The 12,059-nt window shown below is 43.9% G+C and overlaps 1 protein-coding gene and 1 non-coding gene across 2 annotated transcripts in view; both read right to left on the bottom strand.

Moving 5' to 3' along the window:
• The window catches only part of USH2A (usherin), a 2,319,650-nt gene that overhangs the window by 437,381 nt on the left and 1,870,210 nt on the right, over positions 1–12,059 (bottom strand). The window lies entirely within an intron of this gene.
• On the bottom strand, positions 6,976–7,068 carry TRNAR-UCU (transfer RNA arginine (anticodon UCU)). The gene is given in 2 exon segments: positions 6,976–7,011; positions 7,028–7,068. It is a non-coding gene; the product is annotated as a tRNA-Arg (tRNA).

Consider the following 12,059-nt stretch of genomic DNA (forward strand, 5'->3'; position numbering starts at 1 on the left):
AGATAGCGAGCCCCGGGGACGCGGCGGGCAGCGGCGGGCAAGGTAAGTGCGTTTTAATTATTTGACTCCTTTAATTGAAAGTATTTAGGGAGGGCGGGTGGCGGGGCTGGCGGCCAGTGGTGTTTGCGTAGTGGGGCTACGCGGAGTGCGGAGGTGGGCGTAGTTTCTCGCCCACTTCGCGTAGCTCCGCGAAGCCCCACTCCGCCAACTCCGCCCAGGGTTAATCAAGGTAGACTTTTGCGATTCCTTAATTGCGATTTTTAAGGAATTGCAATTAAGGAATCGCAAAAGCCTATGCATGTAGAAATCACAAAAAAATAGTGATTTCTAAACATTCCTTAATTGCGACTTGCAAAATGTAAGTCACAATTAAGGAATGTCTTTCCATTCATTCCTATGGGCCTAGAGGCATCTCAGCCAGAACAAATGCAGGCTTACCACACATTCCTTCCCCCGCAAGTATTTACAACGACTTGCCTTCGGGAAAGAGCTGGACATTGAAACAGTATAATTTACTATTTCAACACCAGTCTGCCCAACAGTAGGGAAAGTGTTGGACTTTAAAGTCCGGTGTTTATCGAAGGCATTTTGTTGTAACGACTTAAAGGTAAAGGAATGTGTGGTTAAGATGCATTTGTTGTTCCAACTGTGTTGCAAAGGCAGCGCATAGTTCTGCCGTCGTTGTAAGTTTTGTTTTTCCCCGGAAGGTATAAAACCAGGGGGGATTCTATTTGATGAGTAGTTGAGCTTCTCAGATCAGATCAATCATATTACATCTTCCTGTTTCGATTTAATCAAGTTGTTAAAAGAGATCTTTTTTTTATTGCCTTCGAGTTGCAGAAAATGGTCAGAGTACACACATCCTATCAAGGTTGGATTATAGTATAACTCTATATTTGGCATTAACAAACGCTTTCAGTCTAAGCTCCAATCCCTGCAAAATGCTTCTGCTGTGTTCTTTTGAAGGTTCCCAGGATCCATCACCAAGAAGATTTGCGATCTGGTTCACTTATCTGAACGGGTACAATTTAAGGCTCTTTGTACTGTACATAAAGCCCTGAATGGCACTGGCCTTTTATATTTTCAAGAAATCTTCCAGTGGTATCTTCCACGATTTTCCTAATCCAAACTGGTGGCTACCACAAAATAAAGAGGACTAGATGGGGAGGTAGATGTTTTACGGTTTTGGCCTGTACACTTTTGGAATTCTGGACCCCTGTCCATTAGATCAGAATCAAAGCTTCTCTCTTTCAGGAAATGGATAAAGACATGGATTTTTGTCTCTTTTTTATAGCAGGACTTTGTAATGTTCAATTAGTTCAGGAGGTTTCGCAAACGTCAAGACACGTCGGTAATCGCATGCTTTAGAAAAACGTCACTTACTTTACTGACTTAATGATAGAGATGGGTTTAGGGTGAAACCTCAGGATTTCACTGAGTTATTGTGCGATGGATTATGTTCCAACAAAGATAGTTCCAAGAGAAGATTTCGGTCAGTTTTGGCAGATGATTTTGAGAAATAAAGAGGAATTTGTTTTGTATGGATTTAGTTTCAGATAGTGCGAGTCCATCCAGTCATGAATTGATTTCAGGTCAATATGTAAGGTGTGTCCATCTTGGACCAATTACCATTCATGTAAGACTGTCATCTGCCTGCTGGTGAAGCTGAGTGTTCATGGTCTTCAGGAGAAATTCAAGTAGTTCCCTGCAAAAATTGAATAGGATTGGGAAGAGTGTGGAACCTTGTTGTTGCAGATGCAAAGTATTCCAGTATTAAAAGCTTGGATTGACCATCCAGGAAGGAGTGGAACCAGCATATACCCGATACCTTGAAACTCATGCTGAATTCGAGGGTCTTACGTTTAAGACTGGTGTACACTGTGTCAAACGCTGCTGATAGCCCTAATTGGACAAGTAGGCAGAGCATCTCCTTCATAAAGGATTAGTACATGTCATCTAGTATCTTCAGGGTTGCTGTTTGAGTGCTATAGCCTTCCATGAATCCAAACTGGATAATGGAGAGAAGTTCATTGTCACTGATGTGATTGTTTAGTGGGAGTGTGACTCATTTTTCAATGACTTTGCCTGGCGAGGGGAGGTTTCTAATGGGTCCGACATTTTCCCAATGTAATGGTCGGCTTTGATTTTTTTAAGAAAAGGTGTTATCTGGCCCAGTTTTCGGTTGTTGAGGAGCAGGCTCTGGGCTAGAGAAACAATGATTACTATGAGCTAGATAGGTGCAAATATACATAGGTTTCCTGTGACTATTTTAGCTGGGATTGGATGTCTGGAATATGGGGTACATTACACTGTGCAGATTATTTTGAATAGGTCTTCGGAATTGAGCATCTGGGAAGACTCAGATGAACATGTTGTTTTTGAGGTAAAGACTGGTGGAAGGAAGGGTATACCAGAGAAGTCCAATTTAAATTGTGTTAAAGAAAAAAGTATGCAAACAATTGTTGTATTTCAAAGTGAAGAGTAAAGGAATTATACTAATGCAGGCTTTCAAGCTTTTTCTAACAAGGTTGAATAAGGTACCAGAGAGGTTCAGAGAATAAAATAATAGGTCCGGAAAGAAAGTTATCTTCTATTTTGTATATCCTTCTTTCCTTTTTCATCTTGTATTTAGACTTGACTGATATCTCTTTTTGCTATAGTCTTGCTGACGTTTTGATTTCCCTTTGCATGTGTGTAAGACTTAATTATGACATGGGTTGCTGGAGGTGTGTTTCAGAGTTTTAGTTTTACTGGGAATACATCGTTGGCTAAATTGTCTATAAATGTCTTATAGTGGGCACAGATATGATCGCTATGGTTATTTTGATTGATCCTGTTGACCATAGGTAGAAGGTGTTTGTTTAAGGTCTCAATGGAGAAAAGTTTGTGATGTTGCACCCAGAGTTTGGAGTTGGGAGGTTATTGTGAGTGAGCTTCACCACTGGGAAGCTGAACTGAATGAGGAAATAGTCGATCCAGTCCAATTTGACAGGGTGGGTGGGAAGGGAGGTAGATGTAGCCCTCCATAGATGTAAAAAGTAGGTTGTGGATTTTTCTTTTGTTGTGCATTGAGTGTTCAGATATTTTACAGAGATTGTATAATCTCATTAGATTGTCTAGATCTCTGAAGATGTTCGAATGGTGGTTCTCCCTTCCAATGCTAAAGACTTCTATGTAAATGTTATTAGGGAAGAGCATTTGGTTGCAGTGGTGGCTGGTGAGATTTGAAAGTGGAGGGGCGTAAAAGTTCGGCATGCGTGCCTTATGGTGAGCAACCAAGCCCGACTGCCATTATGGGAGTTTGAGGGGGGTTCTCCCTTGGTAAACTTTTGAAGAAAAAGTGTGAAAATGGTACATTTGCAAGCAAATTGAGAAAGCAATAAGGTTAATAAAGCAATTCTTCTATAATGTCAAAGAAGTGCACTCATCCTCTCAGCTATGATGAGGGGCAAAGAACAGACAACATGCACCTACAGAAGGAAACATACAGAGTTGCGCTAGCACACAAACAGATAACACACACAATTGCAGATTCAAGCACATCTAAATGCATACACATGTCCGCAAAACTCAAATCCACAGACACACACAACCACACAATCGAGGACATATCCTAACAATGGTGCACAGTACGGTTCCAACCAAAACAGCAAAGTGCCTAAAATTCCACAGTAATTGTAACTACACAGCCATGACGCATGCCACAATGGTAGAAGCCTCAAAACCACAAAGAATTTGCGTCAGAAATTACATCATGTACGTACAGCAACTCACATTGCATATGGATAAAAAAAAATCAGTAACTAGAAATACAAGAATGTTTACAAAAAACATTATTTGATGATTTACATGCATCAGGCAGAGGTGAATGAGATTTGGGTATTCATACACACCTATAATGCAGTCTCTCAGGTAGTTATGTCGTGTGATAGATCCTTAGCCAGCATTCTTTGCATTCTGGAACATGCAGTCTATCCCAAATTATAGCAAAACTACTAGAGGTAGATATGCTCTGGCTTGGAACCTCCAGACAAAACAAGCATTGGCATAGTCAATAGGTCTCGCCTTTGGGACCTTATAAGTGTTTAGCCATGCAACACTTGATGTTGTTGCACCAAGGTTAGTGTGCTGGATAACAACACTTATAAGGTCCCAAAGGCGAGACCTATTTGGCTATGCCAATGCTTGTTTACAATTCTTCTGGCAACCCTGCCTGATTCACTAAGGTGTCTGCTGCCTGTATTCTTGCGTAGGGGGCACTAACATAATCCTGTCTAATGTCGTCACTACTAGAACTCTAATAATAATAGTAGCTCAGGATGATTTATTTGAACACAAGTAGCATTTATTACAGCCACGTTCCCGGACTCTCCGTAAGAAGATTATTCCCTGAGCTGATGTTGAACCAAAGGTTCTTCCTCATGAACCTGAAGGAGATCTGCCACAGATTAAGCTCCATGACACTGTATATGAATGTGTATTCTCTGGAGACACAAGACTAGCTGACCAGAGATTGAATATAACGAGAGGGTCTCTCAAAGGGGAGTGGGCGATGTAATTAAGGGCGTGGCTTAAAAACACGTAAGGTAAAAATCTGTGCTAAGCAAAGTGTGCCACTCAACTGGTATTTTGCTGCCTCTGTCATTGCATACAGATATACACTATAGCAAGTTACATTACACCTGCAACAAGTCATGGCTAATGGCTTTGCCAATGGTGGTTTGTTGTATACGATAAATAAGAAACAACTATTGCTTCGTTGTATAGAATACTGAAAATGCTTCAGAGTCTCTTTCAAGTTAGCTCAAAGATAGTGAAGGGTGTTACTGCTACAGAGATAAGATTTTTATTTTTTTAACCCTGAGGGCCACAATGGAGAGCCTGATAGGTACACGTCTCAGCACCTGCTTGATAGAACTGCCGTGCTGAGCACTGGCAGGACCCAGCCCTCTTAAACCCCTGCATACAGTCACAAACCATTCATAAATAAACAAAATGGGCGGATGTGCGTCCACATTTTAGACAACACCCTCCAACTGAACCATTTCGTTGTCATGTTGTGATGAAATGGACGCGAGCACAGGGTCAGGTTGTCCACACTAAAGAAACATGAGTCATGGTGCATAACAAGGCTTAAGATAAAGATACTTGCTACTTCGTCTGGGTGACGCACCCCTCCTGCCAGACCGCCAAGTCATGAAAAAGAACAGGCAAGACTAACTGAGGAGGCCGAAGAGGCTCAGAGCGCGTGCTGAGTCACAGGCATGGGCCTGCATTATTTGCGCATGCGCCAAATAAATGGGCATGGTTCGTGCATTCCAAGAAGAGCAATGAGTAATGAGTATTCACTGGTAAAGCTGTGGTGGAAGTCGGCGAAAACTTTCAAGGTTCAAAGTTTTACTGTGATGCTTTCACAGGTATTCATTTCAACTCTTTGTGTTTTTTAGTTTAACTTTGATCTACTCGACATTTTGATGAGCCCTTTGTGGTTACTCTTTTTTTCTAGGAAACTGATGGCTAGCATATTATGTTGAATTTAGTAATTGTAATTCCATTTATATTGCTCTTACTACGAGGTGTCGAAGTGCTCTTTCGAAGTACGTACCAGGTTAATTTCCACTTTCTACCAGGAGTTTCCTGTACTTCGTGCACAGTGTTTTCAGTTTGTCCTTTCTTAATAGCATAGAAGAGGTTTGTTCTACTCAGCGCTTGAAATGGAAAAGCAGGTACCCTAAGGCAGAGAGTAAGAGGACCGGATCTCTAACCCAATAGTAATTAAAAGAAGCGCGCACAGCAGCAGGGCGAGGGGAGAGAGGAGAGGCCCTGCGAGATTCCCATGTGGGAGCGAGCAGCAAGGCACGATAATTGAGAACATATGGCGCCAGCTGCTCGTTCCCGCAAGGGAATCCCCAAACGTGCACGCGTTGCCATTGAAGGCAATGGAACATGTGCACGTTTTTGGGCGAAAAAGGGAACCGATGGCTAAAGGTCACTTTCCTATACAGCGCATGCGCGCTGCATAGGCGAGACCTAAAAACAAGGCAATGAGCTATGTGGCTTCTGTCACCCACCGCCACAGTAACATACAGTACAGTGCAGCACAGAACACAACAGCATCCTCCACCAGGTTGCTTGTTAAGATAATACATCTAACGTCATAATGCACAGAACATCACACAATACTGTCCGCAGCTGACTGCTTGAAAGATTCTTGGAAATCATGCATTTAAGAATAAACGCCCAGAGGTTTTGAAGTGCAATCGCCCTGGGACTCTGCAGGAGAGCTTCTGACGCAGACTTCAGCGAGAAGCCACAGAGGGCGAATCACACCAACCTTTCTCTCCTGCCGCGGGGGCCTCGCCATGTGAAATGACACACCCTGAACCAATTTGCAGGGGGCAAGACACAGCGGAGGGCCCACAGCTCATGCTGCTGCCATACTTGCGGCCAAGACAGGAAGTTTGACCAAACTCACCAAAGTTTCTTCATTGTGCCCCAAGCTAAAACCCACCTCCACCTAAGCCATGATGCACCATAGAGTAAGGTACAAAGAACCCTCCCCCACTCCACAGAAACGTCATGTAAAAAGCACAGCATTGTGCATTGTGTCTTTACCTTCTCTCTGATACCCAGCTCCTCGGCGCACACAGCCACAGCCGAAAAGGTGCCCGTGCCACTTAGAGGGTCCTGCCCATCACAACGAAAAAATCCTAAGCTTCTAAACAGCTCACCATGTGAGGATACAAACTTTAGAAAGCACTATGACGATCGAAGGTGCCAGCTCGTTTCAAAGCAAGCAATGCAGCCTCTCTCTCTCTTAATGCGCACCGAGAGATTAGAAAAAGAAACACAGCCTCCTCGGCGATGTGCGACTTCATGGGCATACATTGCCAAAGGCCCCTGCAACTAACTAATTCCGCACCCTGAAGTATGAATTAACATTTCTGTCATAATTCGGAGCACTTTGTATCAAAATAACTCTGGTGGGACTCGAACCCACAACCTTTGAATGCCTTCACTGCCAGCCTAGAAGTCCAACGCGCTATCCATCCACTGCGCCACAGAGCCACCTGTGAAAGCACGCGCCCCTGGGTGCACTCCTGATGGAATTAAGAAAAAGTGATGCTTGTGTTGCATCACTTTCCCTTTAGTTGAAAGTGCAAATACATCTCTAAGCATGAGACGGACGAAGACTGCTCTAGGTCCAGTTACAGGGTCTTGGGGTGTGTGACATATATTGGGCCGGGACCGGGTTATAGTTACTTTACACCGGAAACTTCTCGTTGTTTGTGACTCCCGTTCGCCTTCTTTCTGGGTATAAACTGGTACATGTATCATGATGTTGAGCCCGCCCTCTGTTGCTGACAATCACTACTACAAACATGAAAACTTGTGTGCATACAGGGCCCTGCCAACTGCTACTTGCTTCAGGGGAGCCCACGAGGGGTGTGGTAAAATCACACCGGAAGCTTCCTCCTGTGCTCTCTACTGATAGTGAAATATTAAATATCACATCATGAATTAATTCACCACACTGAACCGTAATATACAAGGATCCTGTGACACATCTTCCTGTTAGATTTACATGAGCTCTGATTGGAAAACTCAGAACAATTTGATCACTTTCAATTTTGTCTTCTTTAAACACAGGAAAAGAAAACCTCATAAAGCTTCTGTTCTGAAACAGACTTTTTTTCCAGTCGTGGCTAACATCACAATACTGGGGGGGGTTGCACGGGGGTGGGGGCCGGGGAATTAAAATAAAAGAAAGAAAGAAAACTTACCGGACCGCCAGACTGTGCCGCCTCGGCTGGACCCCTGGCACCTTCACTGGAGTGGCAACCCCGCCGTCAGCCAATACTGACACTGCGCAGGGATTGGCTTAGAGCAGGGGTACTCGCCGTCCGCCTGCCCATTAGGAAACAGAGGGTTGAGCGCCTTTGTTCAACCCTCGCTCACCTAATGGGCATGCGCCAGCCAGAGCAGACACTAGTGTTCATTACTGGGCAGGGCGGAAAAATGTGCCGACCTTCACCAGTCATGCGCACTTGTGCTGCTGCCTGCCCCTGGTCTTCACTCTGACACTGCATCTCAGTCGACATGACGCAGGACCGCCCCCTTCAGACTCTGAAGGGGGTGGGTGGTCTCAAGTCATGCTGACTGACATGATTGTCAGTTCTCCCTTGCGTCTCTGAACTAAGTAAACTGAGTCAGTTTACTTAAGTTCACAGACGCCGAGGGAGCTGCAGGCGGCTTGTGGGGCAACGCCCCAGCACTCTAATGGACGCGCCACCACTGTTTGGTTGATGACAACATTTTTGGAGAAATGTTCCAAAATATATATAGGAGAGGTTGGTAGATTGTGTGAAGGTAGATAGTTAAAATGAGATTAGCTGTCAGAGCCGTTTTCATGTTTTCAAATGAGTCATAGCAAGATGAACAAGACTGTTGATACCCGAAAGAATCTATGAAAACTATTGCTACTCGAAGTCTATTTTGCATCCTCTCCCTAATCTTAGGATTGAGTAAGCAGGTCGGAGGAGGGAATCCATGAAGTTTTGTGGGAAGTCACTGAGTCAAGTTTTCATTATGCAGTAGAGTTAGATTACTTCTGCCCTGATATCTAATACGAGTTATCTCACATAGAAGTGTTTTTCACTGAGTGCGGTTGAGTATTTTACTCAGGTGCTTCCATCTGAGTGGTAATGTCTGAGTTCTACTGTTTTCAAAGCTCATGCCATTCAAGAGCCACACTAATAATTAAATGCTATGAATCTGATAGCTCTCAGGGAAGACATTCAATCTGATAAACAAGGGTATTTATTTGTTTATTTAACACCACTCCACACTATAATAGAGATAGGGCATAGGATTAAGCATGGGCGAATTTTGCGAATTCGCAATCCGCGAATTTGCGGATTTGCGAATTCGCAATCTGCAAAATTTGCGAATTTTTTTATTTTTGCGTGTTCGCGGGTCGCTTTGGGTGCTCGCGGGGCGTTTGCGCGTTCGCGGGTTTTTTTTTTGCCTATTTAATCACTGCCATCCTCTCGTTTTTTATGCCCACCTGCCCTCTGTACCACTCGTTTCTGTGCCCTTCTGCCCTCTGCCCCACTCATTTTTTGTCCCCTTCTGCCCTCTGTCCCACTTTTGTGCCCTTCTGCCCTCATCCCCACTTAGAATGGCGCCGGCAAGCTGCCAGCGCCATTCTAAAATAGCTACAAATAGCTTCAACGGGAAGCACTAATAGATAAAGTAAAGCAGGTGCTCGAGTTGAAGGTCAAATTAAGTTACACAATCATTAATCACCCCAAGTTTGGTGTGATTAATGATTGTGTAACTGAATTTGAGCAGCACCTGCTTTACTTTATCTATTAGAGCTTCCTGTTGAAGCTGACTTTTGTAACTATTTTAGAATGGCTCTAGCAGCTTGCCGGCGCCATTCTAAAAGAGTTACAAAAGGCAGCTTGAACTTTTGACCTAATCCGTTCCGCTCGCGGATTTTGCGGGAAATTCGCGAACATCGCAGATTGCGAATTTACCGAAAATCCGTGAGCGGAACGGATTTTCCGCCCATGCTTACATAGGATCCTTGTCCCGATGAAAGCTATGTGACCTAACAGGCTTGAACATTTAGCTGAAAGATGATGCTGCTGCTAGGTTGTGGAAAGTACTGATATTCCAAAACACTAATTTCTCATTTTTTTTATCTTACAATGGATTCTCCGAATTAGGGGTTCTCTAGGTCATTTTAAATATTCTTAGTTGCTCAATACTTAACACAGATTTATATGATATATAAGAGCTCCCAGCGAGGTGAACCCGAACAGGCTATATACAGTTCTCATCATGGGGAGGACCCTATGTGGAAGCCTACCACGAAAAGAGGGTGAGGTTCCACTTCAAAATGTGGAATATATAATACCTCTTCCCTGATTTCTTCTCAGTTAGTCAAAATAATTTTATTGCCACATGCTGCACTTTATTGACAAGAAGGGGCGGGTATACCTTCTGTAATTTGCCGTAGTGTAATTGTGCGAAATTACAGCAAAGGTATGAAGAATTATGCAAGAAGCACAACCCTGCATTTAGCATTATTTTCTTAGTTCAAAATGCGCGCTTGCATTAAAAATTAACCTGACGATGCGTTTTCCACTAAGAAAATAACGCTATATGCAACAGGACACTCACACACTGTTCTTACGATCTTGAAATAGGCATTTTACACCAAATGTCTCTAAATTACAGGAGCGGTGTAATCGCATAATGTTTGGAAATTTCACATCATAAGAGTAACGCAACATCAACATTACTCATGTTACTTGTTGTCATTCAAGAAGGACCCCCCCTAAAGCATTCTCCCCCTTCATTTATTCACTGTGAAATTCGGAATGCTCCTGTACATTGTGCACATTTGTGTTTCTTTAAAAATTGGATCAAAACCTTTTTGATAAAAATATTATAATATTTACAGAAAAAGATAAAATACAATAAGGACTGGTCAGTCTCCGAATCACATGAACAGGCACAAACTGATAATTCCTGATGATGGCCGAATGGAAAGCAGAGCATATAACTTGCTGTTCCCAGCCTGAATAAAAACAGCAGTGACCTCTCTCACTGACCGCAGGTTTTTAAGTCACCTTACGCCTTTACAATCTCAGCATTTTCCCAGAAAAGATGCATACTTTCCAAGAACTGGAGTTAATCCGTTTTTTTGTATCTTCTGCACAAACAAAAGAGGGTTTATGCAACAAAGAAAGCCACCATAGCCCTGATAGTGCTTTACGAACATTGACAAGCTAGGGTATGCAAAGACCTTTTATTTTGGTTCAGGCAGTGCTTAACTTGAGGCGGGGGTTGCAAGTAGAGGCCACTAGCACTCATTTTTGGTGACCAGCACGTATCTTTCCACATCAGATGTTTACGAGCGCAAGAGAAGTTTGATTAAACCAGCCGTCTCCGCAGGTACTATGCAGTGGACATAACATTCAGCACTGGGAAGCCCAATGGGTAGCCATGAGATTTATAATAGTATAGTATTGTAAGAGGAGGAAAACACACAAAATTGAAAGACGGAGGAAGAGAAAGACAGAAAAACTGTTACAAAAGGAGAAAGCAGGAACCTGCAAACGTGCAATAAATGGGCAGAGAGTGTCTGGAAGTGGGTTATAGGGGCAAAAGTTTAATTTAGGACTACACAGTCTTGGTGTTTAGCACAGCAAAATGTAATTTCACCAGACACACACTCAGGGGCGGCCGGCATGGCTTGCGGGTGGCAGGCACGGGAGATCACGCAGGGGTGGGGGGCGCGGGTGGATCGCTCGGGGAGGGTTACGGGCGGATACATTATATAACAAAAAATAAAAAACTTACCTTGCCGCCGGCCAGGTCCCGCGTCTCTGCTCCTATTCTCCTTGAGCAAATGAAGGAACAGCAAGCAGGCCCCACTAAAAAATAACAAAGCTGCAGCAGCATTGTTATTGGTTTTGAGCATCCTTTTTTGACGCTCAATCAGGGAATGGGGGCTTGATTACGATGTCGTTCAAATGCCTCCGAATCGGATTTGGCTTTCTCGGATTCGATTCGTAGCCCTTGTTTCTGACACAGGTTCGAACAAACAAGTACGATGCAAAGATCGCATACGAGTCGGCCGACTCATTTCCGGAACCTGATCTTGTCTGTATGGCTTGTTCGTAGCCAAATCGTACCGCACAATGGAGCCGGATTCTGACCGAGTGAGTACGATGCACGATTTGGCCAGTCGCATCGACTCGGCCTCAGGTAGACGAAACAGTTTTTGGAATTGAAATTCAGGGGGCAGAAGTAGGCCCCCCTTCACCCGGAGCTTTTCGATTCTGTCACACGTTCAGTATACAGGCTCCCTTTGAGTTCAATGGGAGTCCAAGCGAACCGAGTCTGTAAGCATACGGATGCATTGTACTCGCTCACTCGGACTCCCGGAGCACGATTCGCTTGGAAAGCCTTCCGGTTCCAAGCCGTACAGGGGGCTTTCCTAGCGCGATCGAAATCGTCCCCTACGGCTTTACGTAACAGTC

This window comes from Lissotriton vulgaris, chromosome 6 (assembly GCF_964263255.1).
Source record: "Lissotriton vulgaris chromosome 6, aLisVul1.2, whole genome shotgun sequence".
Classification (NCBI taxonomy): Eukaryota; Metazoa; Chordata; class Amphibia; order Caudata; family Salamandridae; genus Lissotriton; species Lissotriton vulgaris.